We start from the raw sequence: 16,009 nt of genomic DNA, 5'->3' as shown, positions 1-16,009 counted from the left end.
TCCAGCGTTGGTTTCATGCCCATTTCTGTCACTGACTGGAAGGAGGCTGAAAGCACAAAAAATTGTAAAAATGGGGTATGTCCCCGTAAAATGCCAAAATTGTGTTGAAAAATTGGGTTTTCTGATTCAAGTCTGCCTGTTCCTGAAAGCTGGGAAGCTGGTGATTTTATCACCGCAAACCCTTTGTTGATGCCCTTTTCAGGGAAAAAACCACAAGCCTTCTTCTGCAGCCCATTTTTCCAATTTTTTTGAAAAAAACAAAATTTTCACTGTTTTTTTGTCTAATTTCTTGCCCTCCTTCTGGGGAACCCACAAAGTCTGGGTACCTCTAGAATCCCTAGGATGTTGGAAAAAAAGGACGCAAATTTGGCGTGGGTAGCTTATGTGAACAAAAAGTTATGAGGGCCTAAGCGCGAACTGCTCCAAATAGCCAAAAAAAGGCTCGGCACAGGAGGGGGAAAAGGCCTGGCAGCGAAGGGGTTAAAACATGTCAAAGAGTTTGATATTGGAGGCTTTAGTATACCCAAATAGATTTGTGGGAGCATTGCAGGTGCATTAAACAGAGTATAGTGAGGACTATGCGTGGCTCCAATGAATCGAAAAAAGCTGCAACCTCCTGATTATTATTTTTTTTAATAATTTTATTTGCTCATAAATTAAATAAAATGGGTTGTCATTTGTGTATGTGTTTGATGGAATGCTTATTTCTGTGATTTTTGTGTATTGTTTTGCGGTTCAAATCAACAATGTTTAGGCCTGGGTCTTCAGTTTTCAATAATGACTAATTGGGGGGGTCCCTGGATTTCAATAATGATTCAGCGAGTGTTCTAGGTTCCAGCTATGATAAAGTGGGGGTCCACAGAAGTCAAAAGGTTAGGAACCACTGCATGAGACTAAATCTGACATAAACACACTTGGTGAGACTATACTTGTCCTGGATTCTTAAGAGTCTAGGAACAATTTGATAGGAAAATCTCAGATAGCTTTAATATTGACTCTAGATGGATTACAATTCTTCTGCTCATGAATTTCAGGAGATCCAACAATGAGAATATTATAGATGAGGAAGGCAGATTTGTGATGGTTAAAGTTAAAACAGATGACTTATTCAGTCTGCTTGTTAATTCCTAGCTCCCCATCAGCTGCAGCATGTTAGAGACAATGTGTATTGTTTGTATTTCACAGTCAGAAAAACATTGCTGGCTCGTTCATCAGGCTGTCTTGTCAAGGTGGGCATACCAGCATTGAAGATTTTTGCAGAACGTCCTTCTGTCATTTTGGTGAAAGCGCGTTTGGTCGTATCTTAATGCATGGTAGGTGGATAGCTCGGTACTACTGGAGGGCGGCGGGAGGGCTCGGCCAACATAATACAGCTAAATAATGCACTTAGTTATTGATTCAGATCTTGGCAGATGGGCTATGCTGTCTTAAACGTTGCTAGTAATCCACCTGCCATATCACAATTTCTATAAGATATAATGGAATTGTAATACGGAGGAGGCAATATCCCTCAACTTAGTGACAGAGTAACCCTGTGTGCCAAGATCTAAATTAGGCCCTTATTTCTTTTATTTTGGGTTATAGTGTCAAACTAGAAATGGATATTAAAAACGTGTCCGTAAAAAGATGCTACTTTTTGATTAACAGTTGTCAAATGATTTCATGAACGTGTCGAGGGTCATTGTTGGTTCAGTCGATAATCCTTTAATAGTATGAGAATTTTTGAAAACTTATTTTAGTGGAACATTTTGAAGTTTTACATAAGCCAAAAAGGGCAAGAAAGACAAGTAGTGCCATAATGAGGCTAAACGTAAAGGTTTGGAGCACAAGATTTGATCTCTGGCAGGATGAGCAGGGCTTGTGGCAATTCATTGCGGTTTGAATTGAGTTGCCCTCCTTGATAAACGTGCAAGATTTGTTTTCCCATGAAAAATGTTAAAAAGAAATACTGGAAAAGCCGAGCAAACGTGACATGGTTACTAGCTCCTAGACTTAATATAATGGAAAAGTAATTATGATTTCCTCAACCTTGTTGATCAGGACTAGTGAGTGACATGTAATGAAGATGTTAACGATGCGCTTGTTGGCTGCTCCACACATCGATTTTATTGTACCACAATAGTCTGGTAGTTGATATTCAGAAGTGCAATCAAGAAAGGAGGATCATCACGCTCTATTACTTTAGATTTTTTTTTTAAATATGCCAGTCTTTTTCTTGTGAGTAATTCTTTCAGTCAGCATCTTCTCCCTTCACTGAACGTAAACCTTAATATTTTAACACTCAGTCTCATTGCGTTTGGAAGGCATTATTCAAATGCTCATATATTATTCTAAAATATGTTTCATTGGGGGTATGGGGTAGTTGGAGTTGTGCACGGTTAGATTTAATAGCCCTGCACAGCGATTGGGAGACTCCCATGGCAGTAGGCTATATTTGATACGGCGAGACGGGAGTGTGTATACGAAACCTTGCAATTACTTTAATTTCCAATCGTCATTCATAAAGCAAACGTCCTTCCTATATTTGATGCTAATGTTAAATTCATGAAAAATGGGTTGAACCCAGTAAGTTAGTCATTGGAGGCGGTAGAAAACGAGGAAATCCCATCCCTTGCCTTCTTTTTAATTTTGTCCTTGTTTACATTCTTTGGGCCTTATTTATACTTTTTGGTGCAAAACTGCACTAATGCAGTTTTGCACCAAAAAGTTTTGGACCGGCTTGCACCATTTTTTAGCACCAGCTGGGCACCATATATTTATGGAATGGTGCAAGCCGGTGCAAAAGGGTAGGCTAGCGTACAAAAAAGAAAAGGACGTTAGGCAGGTTAGAGTCAAAATAAATGACTCTAACCAGATTAGCATCATTTTTTATGCTAACGGACATATTTATACTCTGTTTGCACTGAATTAGCATCACTTTTTTTACTCTAATTCGGTGCAAAACCAACTCCGTATTTATACTTTGGTGCTAGACCCGTTTAGCGCAAAATTTATGGAGTTAAAGCGTTAATGAGATGCAAGGTAGGAGTTCCTGTGCAAAAAATGACTCTATGGCCTTAACTCCATATTTGTACTCCCATGCAAAATGGTGCAAGGGAGGGAGAAGGGGTCAACAAATGGGGCAAAGCTTGCTTTGCCCCATTTTTTAAAGCCTGGGTCAGGGCAGGCATTAGAGGACCTGTGGGCCTATTTCCATGGTGGAACACCATGGAATAAGCCCACAGGTGCCCTCCCCAGTCCCCAAGGGCACCCCCACCCACACCAGAGGGACTGCAGAGGATGGGGGACCCCATCCCAGGTAAGTACAGGTAAGATTGCATTTATTATGAAAGTGCCAGATGGGGCCCTGAAATGGGCCCCCATACATGGCACAGGGTGCAATGGCCATGCCCAGGGGACCCTTGTCCTCTGTGCTGGCCATTGGGGTGGTGGGCGTGACTCCTGTCTTTTCTAAAGCAGGAGTCATGTGGCATGGTAGGTTTAGCACCATAAAATTACGCTAATCTGGTTAGAGTCATTTTTCTTTACTCTAACCTGCCCAAAGACATTTTTTGGTGCTAAACCCTCTTCTTCTATACTGCCAGCCCCACCCGCCTAAAGTCATTTTTTTTTACTCTAGCCTACCCTTTGCACCGGCTTGCACCATCCATAAATATGGTGCCCGGCTGGTGCATAGACATGGTGCAAGCCGGTGCTAAACTTTTTGGTGCAAAACTGAGTTAGTGAAGTTTTTGCAGCAAAAAGTATAAATAAGGGCCAATATTTAGTAAGTTTGCGCCACTTTTACATAACAAAATGACGTTAATGTGGCGCAAAAAAAGTATAAATCAGGGCCTTGGTGCTAGACGAGTCTAGCACCAAAGTATAAATATTGAGTTAGTTTTGCACCGAATTAGAGTAAAAGAAAAATGACACTAATTTGGTGCAAACAGAGTATAAATATGCCCCTTTGTGTTTTTAGGAATGTGGATTATTAAGAGGAACTGAAAAAAACACAAGTGAGGTGTTACAGATGATGAAGATGATCTATTGTTGTCCATTAAGTCAGACCCATCTTTAGCACCAGCACAATTAAAGGATTACAAGCAACAAAACCAAGCTTTAGCCATCAACATAGTACAAACAAATAGGAAAATAACAAATTAATAACAAAAAGCACGAAAACATCAGCACTCTATAAAATTAAAGCATGATAATAGAACTGCTAACATAATAATTATCGCTGATCAACGGGCCTCATAAGCATCTATTTGGCAGCGTGAAATAAAAAATATACAAACCATCATAATCCTATCACCAGAAAATGTAATAGCTTCACTGTTTCCTACCTTGTGTCACTAAAAATGAGCAATAGCCGTTTACGATCGGTAGTCCATTTCTTGCTACATTTCAGTGCTCCTGTTGTAGTTGGATTTCACAGCCTGGGCACATTAGTTCATGAAATATATTGCTTTAGCCAACATTACTGCAAGTAGCAAAGTGGCAGATAAAATGTATCTGCTTTCATGCTATCCTTCAGGATATGAAATTAGATATCATGCCATATACTGCCTGCCAATTCCCACTGAATGTTGGGTCACGATTACAGAAAAATAGAAAAATAAGCCATTCCCTGTGGTCTTTCATGGAGAAGAGTTACATGGCATAACACCAGACAATAAAAGATCAATTATTTTCGTATTCTCAGTTAGAAGCATTTTGCTGAACATGCATGGCTACTAACAAGTTCACCCTGACCAATCCTCTAGTTAACTCTTCCAAATGACACTTAGAAATTCTAAATAAACTTTAAAAAACATCCACATAAATACTCGAGGAGACCAAACAGTTTTTCACGGCAGACCAACCGGGAATTGTGTGTTGGTCTTCACCCAAACATATTTAGTACCACCACATCTCAAAAAGGAAAAAAATAAGCCGAACCCAAAGAGTTTCTTAAAGAACAATTTCATTTCCTCATGTCTTTACTTGTGTGAAAGAAATTGTAAAATGCTGTGAAACAAACAACCATGTTAAATAATGTTAGACATGACAGCCTAAGGGTGGTCATCCCTAACTTTTTGCCTACCTCCCTCCACTTTTTGGACACTGTTTTTGCTGGTTTTAGGACTCTGTGCACTTTACCACTGCTAACCAGTGCTAAAGTGCATTTGCTCTCTCCCTTAAAACAAGGTGACGGGGCGTGGTCTGGCCACGAGTCGAGATGGCCACATAGGGAACGGGCTCAGTGGAGGGGCTGGACGGGGGCGGCGGCGATAATATGTGTGGAGGTGCCCCACATGGCACACTTGAAGGACACTGAGGGCCACGGGTGCCGGGGGGCCCCTTGGGAAGCTGCGGGAGGTGCTCGATTGTGCCACCAGAAAGTGCAGGGAAAATGGCAGCCTGGTGGCCTTTGAGCAGACGAGAAGCTGTGACCTCGCGTGACCTGGAGGCCCAGCTGGGAGCACGCAGGTCACCGGGGCCTTGGGAAGCCCTGAATACGGTTGTGTACGGCGGCAATAGGCTTGTCGGGCAAGGGGGGGCCTGGACTGCGGCCGCACCCTCGTCCATCTGTGTGCCTTCGCCCACTCGTTTCTTTTTTTTTTTACTTTGCCACCCAGGCCTGACTTTTCGCCTCGTGGCTGTAACGCGGGTGGCAGTGTGGAACCTCAGCTTTAGCGCACCCACCGCCTGGCCCCTGACGGAGGAGAGGGGGACAGCGACCTGCCGTGCCCTCGCATAATCGCCAGTCCCCCCCTCTGCCCCCGCCTGGGCAATTGCTGGAGAGCCCGTGTTGGAGCGGTGGTGGAGGGGGACGGCGCTTGAGAAGTGTTTGCCATGAACGTACCATGAACGCACCAGGAGCACGGTGGAGGGGCGCGCTGGGGGAAGACCACTGATTGATGGCACCGGAGGTGGGCCACGTGACGGGATTACAGAAGTGGAGGACTGTGCGAACGACGAGAATCTTTATTATGCACCCTGTTGGCAATACAGGGGTCCCTGATTGGACTGTCCAGAAAGAACCATCCACAGCGGTGTTTGCTGCGGGGTGAGAACCTCGTATTACTATTGCCACTACCCTTGTACCACTCTGAACCATCGGGCTGGGGCGCCAACAATACTTGCCTGGACTCCCCGGCACTGGGCTATGGGAGGGCTTTCTGTCCTGTCGCTCCTCTCCCCAGTGGACCATTAACAACAGGGCTCAGCATCCTCCCCACTGACTGCGATTTGGGCCCATTGTTCACTGAAGCCCCGGTGAACGCTCTCTGATCATAGCTGGGATATGGTCACTGCTTAAGAGACGACACACCTCTCCCCCCCTTCCTTCTCTTCTTTTCCTGCATCGCCCGCCTGCCCTCTTGCGTCTGCCGCACCGTGGGTTGATACCCTCCCGATCCTTACCAATACGGGGGAGCGTGCGATGCCCGGCGGAAGGACGTCAAGCAAACACCCGGGAAAGCCGTCCCAGCAACTGCTCTAAACCATGGAGATTTGCCGTTCACCACTACCGTTCCCCCCAAGGCAAGAAACAGTTGAAAGCCCATGCGCTCACATTGTCTCAAGAAAACCTGGGAACTGTCGACTCCAGGCGAACTCTGTGGGCTGCAGGCAAGGCAACGCTCCAAGGGCAGCTCATGCGAGACGTGGCGCTAGCAAATAAAGAGAGAAAAGCACAACAAGCAGTACTGGAACTTGATATCTGTCACCTCACACGTCAATATACTGACCACCCTTCTCTCTCAGTGTGTCGTTGCCTGGAATGCGCCCGTATAAATCACCCAGGGAGGATGGATTCCCTGCTGAATTTTATAAATGGATGGGGGAGGAGGCGATTGACATTCTGCACGAGGCCTTAAGCGAAGCCAGCAGGGTGAAGGCTTTGGGAGCCATCTCCTATAATGTCCTGATAGCGATTATACCAAATCCCGGGAGGGACCCCCTGCTTTGCGGCAGCTACCGGCCCATCTCTCTCCTGAACAGCGATATTAAAATTTTAGCCAGTATCCTAGCAAATCGGCTGCGTAAAGTCATACTGTCCCTTATCCATCGTACTCAGGTGGGGTTTGTACCCGGTCGCACCTCCCACAATCACTTACGTACTCTGTACCATATTCTATGGACCTCTAGGGAATTGCCGGAAGTTGCACTGGCCTTGTCTCTAGATGCAGAGAAGGCGTTTGATCTCACAGAGTGGCCCTATCTGTTTGCGACACTGGCGAGGTTCGGTCTGGGCGACAGATTTATTTCCATGGTACGACTGCTGTACGACCAACCCACTGTGAGAGTTAACTGCGGAGGTTTCCTCTCGGATTCCTTCCCCATCCGCAGAGGGATGCAACAGGGATGTCCCCTCTCACCCCTTCTGTTCCTATTGGTGATGGAACCCCTTGCCGCTTCCATTCGCTCCTACCCCTTGATAAAGGGTCTCAATTTGCTGAACGACACCTCTAAAATATACCTGTATGCCGACTATGTTCTTTTGACCATTACGGACTTAGAGCGTTCTTTTCTGGCCTTGCTGGAGATTATCAATGGGTTTGCATTTCTCTCTGGCTATCGCATTAACTGGGACAAGAGTGAGGCGCTTCCTCTCTCACGGGTGACCACGAAAGCTGCGCTTCTCGGCTTCCCATTTCGATGGACTCGAGACATCTCAAATACTTGGGGGTGTTGGTCAATCAGGGCATGGTACATATGGTGGCAGACAACCTGCAGCCCCTGGTCGCGTGAATGAAACTTGATTTTGAAAAATTGACCTGCCTGGGCCTCTCCATGTGGGGTAGGGTGCAGGAGATCAGGATGGTTACAGCCCTTCGCTTTACCTATGTCCTGGGGCTTTTACCTTTACAGGTGCCTCGCTCTACTTTGCAGACCATTGACACCCTCATCCGAGCGTTTTTGTGGGGCTCCATAAGACCACGATTGGCACCCGCTAAGTTGCTAGCATGCCGTTCCTGCGGGGGAATGGGTCTCCCCTCTGTAGAACACTATGCGCTCGCACTACATTTATCGCATCTGGCCCACACACTGCCCAGAGCGCCGGACCCACCACAATGGGTAGCCTTGGAGTAAGTACTGCTCTCCACCGACAGTGGACTTGAAGGGCTCTATCGTGATGACCTTTCATCTTCCGGTAGGGCCAATTCGATCCTGAGAGCGACCCGAGCGGCCTGGCGCAGGGCCCACTGCCTGTTTGGGGCTCATCCTCTTTTACATGCCCAGGCACCCTTGTGGAACAACAATGGACTAAGGATGGATAGGCAGGGAGGTACTCAACTGGCCGTTTTGGAGGAGAGCCGGTATCCTTGATTTTGCTCAGGTCCTGGAGGGTGGAGCGCTTAAATCCTTCACCAGACTGCAGCAGGAATTAATCTTCCATCGTGGCAAGTATGGCGATACTTGCAACTCAAACATTGCTTGCAACAGAGAGCTGGCACCATCCGTTGGGGTCTCCAGACATCTACACCATCTGTTGGGGTCTCCAGACATCGCCTGCGGTAACATACCTGAAAACATGGGGACAGCACAAGGGCGTCATTGCAGGCCTCTATGAGACCATCACTCGACAGCTATACTCTCAACCTCTTCTGGACAAACTACGCTTACAATGGCAAGACCACTGACAGCAGACATTTGATATAGAAGACTGGGTGGACATCCTGGAATCCTTGGACAAGGGCACTCGGGAGGCCCGACTAAAGTTCTTGTTATTTAAGGTGCTGCATGACTGTTATTGGTCCCCAGCGAAGCTGCCTAAGACGGGACTCCTCCCACACGCACAGTGTTGGCGTTGTGCAGAGGCGCAGTGCGATCTAAAACATATTCTACTTGACTGCCCGACGGTCCGCACTTTGTGGACAGCTGTGGGCTCCACTCTGGCCGAATCTCTACTGCTCCCCATGCCGCTCCACCCATCCCTCATCTTATTGCATGATATGATCGCTCTCTCTGCCCTACCCAGGCCGCATAGACAGCTGTTCACACGGCGTAAGCAAACTGGAAAATATGCATCCTTCGCCATTGGCGATCGGCGACCTCCCCAACCCCGGAGGAATGGATTGTGGCAATGACCTGCATAGCCACTCATGAGTGAGTCATTTACATCCTACAGGATCAGGCTCAGATATTTAGCCAAGTGTGGACCCCCTTCCTGACTACCGGACCGCTGTAGGATGTACAACCCCACCCATACTAGCTGCAGGCCATCCCTTGTTTCTCAATTGCACTTCTGTCCCCACCAGCCCCTCACTGAGTTCATACCTGTAAATCACATCAGATTCATGATCAAAGCCGAAGCCTTAGATATCATATTTTTGCCCCCCTGAGCCTCTGGCCTTCTGTCCCCTCCTCTCCCTCCCATCCAAATGCCCCACATCGACAAGCTTCCCTTCCCTTCCCTCCCCCCGTATGTCCGCCTCTCCCTTCCTTTTTCCCCCCCTTCCACACGGAATCCTCCTCTGTCTTCCTGCCAATGCCACTACCACTCCTTTCTCTATTCTCCCTTTTCTCCCCCCTGTTTATTCCATTTCCTTCCCTCTCTTTCTATCCCTCTTTTCTTTCATTTTTTCTCTGTCTCTATCTTTCTTCCTCACTGCCCTCTCTTTTCCCCCTGTGTCACCCTTTTCTATCAATGCTAGGAGGCCACGCAGGGAAGCCTGCGCACACCGCCACAGGCCTCATCAACAGTCTTAGTTTAGGAGATTGGCCCTTGGCCCTCCACTTCTCTCTCTATAAGACCCCTTCATAGTTGCCTATTACTGAATCACAGCTGTTGTTCTAGGCCCCAACTATCATATATGATGGGTGAACGTCTCGATGCAAAGGGTTCCAGTTACTTTGTAATTTTGATACTGTGACATTATGTTATTCCGACATGCTGATGTTTGGATATTCTGTCCTTTGATATGAAGGAATATGATTTACTTTGGCGACATGAGTTGAGCAGAAGGTACAGTAAGATGCAGTCCTGTGTCTCATCCTAGCGAGACCAGACATTTTTGACACTACGTCATCAGGCTACCATGAACCACCCTCGCCCTATTACCCCTCCTTTTTTTTTTCCTATTATTTTTGAAATCTTGATTTTGATTTTTCTTTCTTCTGTTTATTTCAATTGTCCCTTTATTGCGCTTTGATATGTGGACGGCTGTGTCTTACTCTATTTATTTTCTAAGTGACCTATTGCGTGTCATTTCTTGTTCATGAAGAGACCTCGGTCCTATTTGGTTCTGTATTATCTTACAGTGTTAATAAAGAATTGAAAAGAAAAAAAAAGGAAAGACTCTGCATGGGCCATGTACAGCACTGAACTTACAAGACTTTGTACAGCATTGAGTTGCTACCGGAAGCACAAGACCCCGGAAACACTGATGTAAAATAATGACATGGCATTGTCCATGGGAAACAGAGCAAACAAATAATAATAATAACTTTATTCTGTATGAAAGAGTTCATCCATTACAATAAATAATCACCAATACATTTGTTAAAAAATAACAATAAAACCATAAATAACAAGAACACACATCAAGAATAAAAACATATATAACCACATGCATAGGAACAATAAAATAGAAAAAAAAATTCATTCTAAAAACTCCAAATTATTACGCCAAGTAATACCTCCCTTTAGGAATGATCCCAGCCCCTTCCACACCAGTACATCGGAGGCCATCTGCAGCCACATAAAAGCAGGACGATATTGCACGAAACCCTTGGGCCTTAGGAGAGGTAATAAAAAAACGAGTTCTAAATGGTGCATAAAAAACACAAAACATAGTAAAATGGGGCAAGGTCTGTTGGGACACCCCATCGCAGGGGCAGGGTCTAATACATTTGTCCCCATACTGACCAAGCGGGAAACACAGATTACTTCTGATGATCCCCAAGTCAGAAACGGGTTCTGAGAGACCTTTCCCTCACATCCCTTATCTCTAAAAGATAGCGCTTAGGCCCTACCCACATCTTTAACATAATGAAATCCCTGATCGATTTTTTCCCTAAGGCCTCCCCCTCCCTCCTGTTCTTCTGGATTCTTAAAAAATTCTCCTTAACCCATTTCTTATCACAGCTGGTCAGGCCTTCAGGATAATCAACCAACTCCGGCCGCCCCAAATCACGAGCCATCTTCCTTATGTACATCAACCAGGGAATATTCTTACGTTGTCGCAAGCCAGACAATCCCTTAAGATATCCCTATTCAAAGTGGCATGATCATTAGTCCAAATTGAGATCCATAGCAGAAGGGGAGCCAACTGAATAGTGTCCTGCACAAACTCAAGCTCCAGCTCCAAATGGAGGCTAAAACCAGGGATATTTTGTCCAACTCCCAATAGCCTTCTACAGAACCGATTTTCTTCCACTGTAAGGGCTCGGGTGTCCCTATACCCCCAAAGTGCGGCACCATACAGCAGGACAGGGAGGCATTTCTGCCTGTAAATTTCGAGCAAAGGCTTGATAGGTTTACTACCTACCCTTACAGCAAAGTCAAAAGTCGTGCCAACAGCTGCATGAAAAAGCGCACCCCTTCTGGCAATACAAGGTTTCCAAGATCCTTTCTCATCAAAAATAATCCCTAGGTATGGAAACTCATGGACCCTACTAATAATTTGATTCTCCACCCTTAGCTCCCCCACCCTACTCAAGGGTCTTCCACACACCATAAAATGAAATTTCTTAAAATTGACCTCTAAACCCAAAGCTGACATAAAGGAGGCATAAGCTCTAACTATTTCCCGGAGACCATTCATAGTGCGGGCCATGATGACTGCGTCATCCGCATACGTCAGCACAGGGATCTCAGTACCATTCACCTTTGCAACATCCCTACAATGTTTCATCAGAAAATCAGACAATCCATTTGTATATAGAAGGAACAAAGTAGGAGCTAGAACACACCCCTGGCGCACCCCCCTTGAACACTTAAAAGCCTCTGAGCATTCCCCATTAGACCTCACCCTCACATTTGCCACTGTCCCAAAATGTAGATATCGGAGCAATTCTACAATATTAGGATCTAGCCCTAGCTGATTTAACCTTTCCCATCATATAGACCGGTTCACCTTATCAAAGGCACAACTATCCATAAAAGCAAGATAGAGCGTACCTCTCCTGGCCTGCGTGTATTTGCCGATTAACATCAGTAGATTGAGACATTGATCTTGCGTGCCAAGTCCTTCCCTAAAACCATACTGGTTCCGGCTTAAAATATCATTCCCTGTCATCCAGGACTCCAGACGCCTTAAAATAATCCGTCCCAGAATCTTCATCAAGGAGTCCAGTAGAGAAATAGGGCGGTAGGACTTAGGATCATTACGTCGCCCTTTTTAAACACTGGGTCAATACATCCCAGTCTCCAGGAGGCTGGGATACCCGCAGTAACTGCTGCATTAAGAACATTTAAGAGAACAGGAGCCCATAACTGGGGGTTCTCTTTATACAAGTCCATAGGGATTGAATCCGGGCCCGGAGCTTTATTACTCGCACTACTCTGAATCACATCCATAACCGCCTGGAGCGTAAATCTAATTCCTAGGTTGGGAGCCATCTCATATTCGTTCTCCCGATTATTTCTTAGGGGGGAAAAAATGCTACAAAAGTGAATCAGCCATGCTTCCGGGGCGATGTTACAGCCAAGGCCCTCAGATGTATCTGTTCCAAAGGAACCTCTATTTACCACTTTCCAGAACAGGCCAGGATCCTTCAGAGCTGTGGCACGTTCTAACTTTTCCCAGGCTTTATCTTTATGTTTTATCTTGCTATCCCTCAGGGCCCCCTTATATTTAATTCTAGCTTCTTTTACGTGGACCCAATCCCTAGGATGTTTCTTAGTGGCCAACTTCAGGTTTGTCCTTGCCACATAGCAGGTCTTATCATACCAACCATGTTTACCAACCATGTTTACGTTTACTAGGTTGGCTGCCGACTGAAAACAGGCAGTCTCTCACTGCTGCATTTACTACTGTTATTACATTCATAACAGTCTTGGGATTAGGAGCCTCTGTCAAGAGTGTGTCCATAAATAAGTGTACATTTTCCCTCACCACCCTTTCTACAACTTTTAGGGAATCCACTTGTTTCCACCCAAGCCGCCTACCCTGTTCCTTTATCTCCACTACTACCGGCCTACCTTGCCCTAATTTACGTAGGGCCCTGGGGAGTTTAAAGGATACTATAAGGGGATTATGATCACTAAAACTCTCCCCCAGCACCCCCCCCAGTCACCAGGTCTTTCATAGGTGGAGACATAAAAATATAGTCAATAGTGGATTCAGATCCTCTTCCCACATAGGTTGGGAGTTGATGAGTGCCTATGGCTTCTATATTACACAAATTCAGAAGGCCCATCTTCCTGAGCTCCTTGATTAGAGCCCTGCCTCTGGAGTCCTGCAGACCATCCACTGAATAATCCCCGCAGTCAAAAATAAAGGGATTAACCGCAGTACTGAGCTTCCCCAACTTAGCATTAAAGTCTCCAGAGACAATAGCACAGAATTCTAAACCCATCTCCTCCATTCTGTGTTTCAAAACCTGAAGAACGGAAAACAAAGCCCCAATTTGGCACCCCACATCCCACACAGCGTTTTAAAAGTTAACCAGTAAAATATTAAAATTATTAGAGAAAATTACCCATACCAGCAGTATAACTTGGTGATTGCAGTTGATTTGAAAAGCACCCACTATCTTCGAAAAGCAGATTAGGGTAACCAAGCCACCTTTTGAGCGGCCCCCAGAAGACTTCACAGCTGGAATTTCAAATCTATTATACCCATCCCACACAGACAACCCCTCCGACCAGGTTTCCTGAAGCATGATCACATCAAAATTAGTCACACACCTAATCCACGCCTGATCAGATAACTTGGCATCATAGCCCGCAATATTCCATGAGATAAGTTTACACTGTGGGGGCACCTCTTCCCGTATGGCCAGGGGCTTGGCGCATTGTCAGTCCACCCCTTCCAAGGATAAATTTCTGTTAGTGACAGTTCTTCTACTAGTTGCCTGGAGACTATTCTGGCCCAGGGGCGGAAACCTACCAGAGCCCGGAGACACCCCAGCACTCAATTGCATGTGGTCATAAAAATAACCCAAAGGGACCATACCAATTGTACCAGGTCTAGATACAGCAGGGCGGTAAGTAGAAAGGAGCCTCTGACTCAAGGCTGGGTATCTGACATTTATAATAATACAATCTTCATCCCCCACCTTATTTTTAGGCCCGACCCATCCAATTCTTCTGGCAAACAGAATATCATTGAAATCCCTACATGAGAAATCACAGTTCTTACTCAACCAATATCCAGCCTTGTTTATGAGTTGGGCTGTGGACTCAGTTACCCCAGGGGCAAGAGCAGGTACATTCGTCAATACCACCACATTGGGGGCACAAGCTGGGTGGAGATCCAAACAGGTCAACGCAGGCCTGACCGTCTGGAAATTCAGATTATTATTCTCAACCAACTGTTGGTCATCCCCCCCGCCACCACAGAATCAGGATCAGGCTGCCTAAGGCCTATTGACAGTCCTATCCGCCCTTAATATAGAAGTTGGTGCAGCCGGCGCAGTCTCGGCATGGGCGCCCTGACCCCTAGAATTTCCAGAATTGACCAATAACTGAGATGAATTTCCCAGAGGCCCCAATGACCCCGCGGCATCCACCGGCCGGAGCAACTCCTCACAAGGATGGGATCGCCTGGACAGGGCCACACATCCACCTACACAGTGCCTCCCTTGACTTCCTTGCACAGATATCAGAGAAACTGCCTTTTCTATGGCCGATAGTTTTGCCACAACGGGGGATAAAATCTCCTGGATCATTTCACGAAATTTTGACAATAAAATAGTGGCATCACAACCCAACTGCTGGCAAGGTGCAGGGTCACTACTCGTACCCTTAGGGAGTTCCAAGGGGGATGTTTTCGACTTGGGGCTTGATTTCTTTAGGACCTTTTTTTTCCTTGGGGAGGGCTGCATTTATCCAAGGGGCAGGCCGGGGGAGAAGATAACAAAAGTCTTTTGCTCCTTCTGGAGGGGCCGTGGCCACCAGAACCCTCTGTTGTCTCTATTAGCTCAATTTGAGCAGGCTCAACAGCAGCCATAACAGTACCTTGGTCTCCTCCCGGATAAGTCACCTCCACATCCACAACCTCACTGGGACCACTATTTATTGGGGCAGATGCCAGTCCTCCAGTTCCATAGATAACCTCCTCTCTGCCAGATCAATCTCCTTCGTTACGACTCCGACAGCTCTTGCGAGGAAGGAGTCCAATGTGGTGGTGCCACTTCCCTGTCTACTCCCGCCACCCCCCCCCATGGGACCAATTAACAGATCTCTTTTCCTTCCCATTTTAGCAGCAAAAGTTTCAATTAAAAAATACCAAACAAAACAGACTAATGAATAAAATTTTAAAATATTAAAAACCCACTAGACCCACTAAAAAGGCACCAAAATGTTCCCCAATAGTAATAAATGTATAAAAAGTCACCCTCCACTGGAGATGAAAGAGGGGTGGCCCAGCCCAGCCTCAACAGGCGATGACGGGCGGTATGGGTTTGTACAACATTAAGAAAATAAAAGAAGTTGTACAGTGCTAACTAAACTACAAAATACCGAACTGTTGTGCCATGCCGTGTAATCTATCCGAATTGCACCACTTTGTTCAGTACTGAGTAAATTATTGAAAATAAAATGTTTGGACAGTGCTAAATAAACTTACTGACATCTTGGAGTAAACTACTAAAAATCTTTTTTTTTTAAAACATGGTGACATTGGTTCATTCCCAATTGGCTTATTTAATCTACTTCTAAGTCCCCAGTAAAGTGCCCTACATGTGCCCAGGGCCTGTAGATTAAATGCTACTAGTGGGCCTGTAGCACTGATTGTACCACACACATAAGTAGCCTCTTAACCATACCTCAGGCCTGCCATTGCAAGGACTGTGTGTGCAGTTTCACTGCCATTTCGACTTGGCATTTAAAAGTACTTGCCAAGCCTTAAACGCCCCTTTTTTTACATAT

The sequence above is a fragment of the Pleurodeles waltl genome, chromosome 8 (genome assembly GCF_031143425.1).
Source record: "Pleurodeles waltl isolate 20211129_DDA chromosome 8, aPleWal1.hap1.20221129, whole genome shotgun sequence".
Lineage (NCBI taxonomy): Eukaryota > Metazoa > Chordata > Amphibia > Caudata > Salamandridae > Pleurodeles > Pleurodeles waltl.
Note: the sequence above shows the minus strand (reverse complement) of the source record.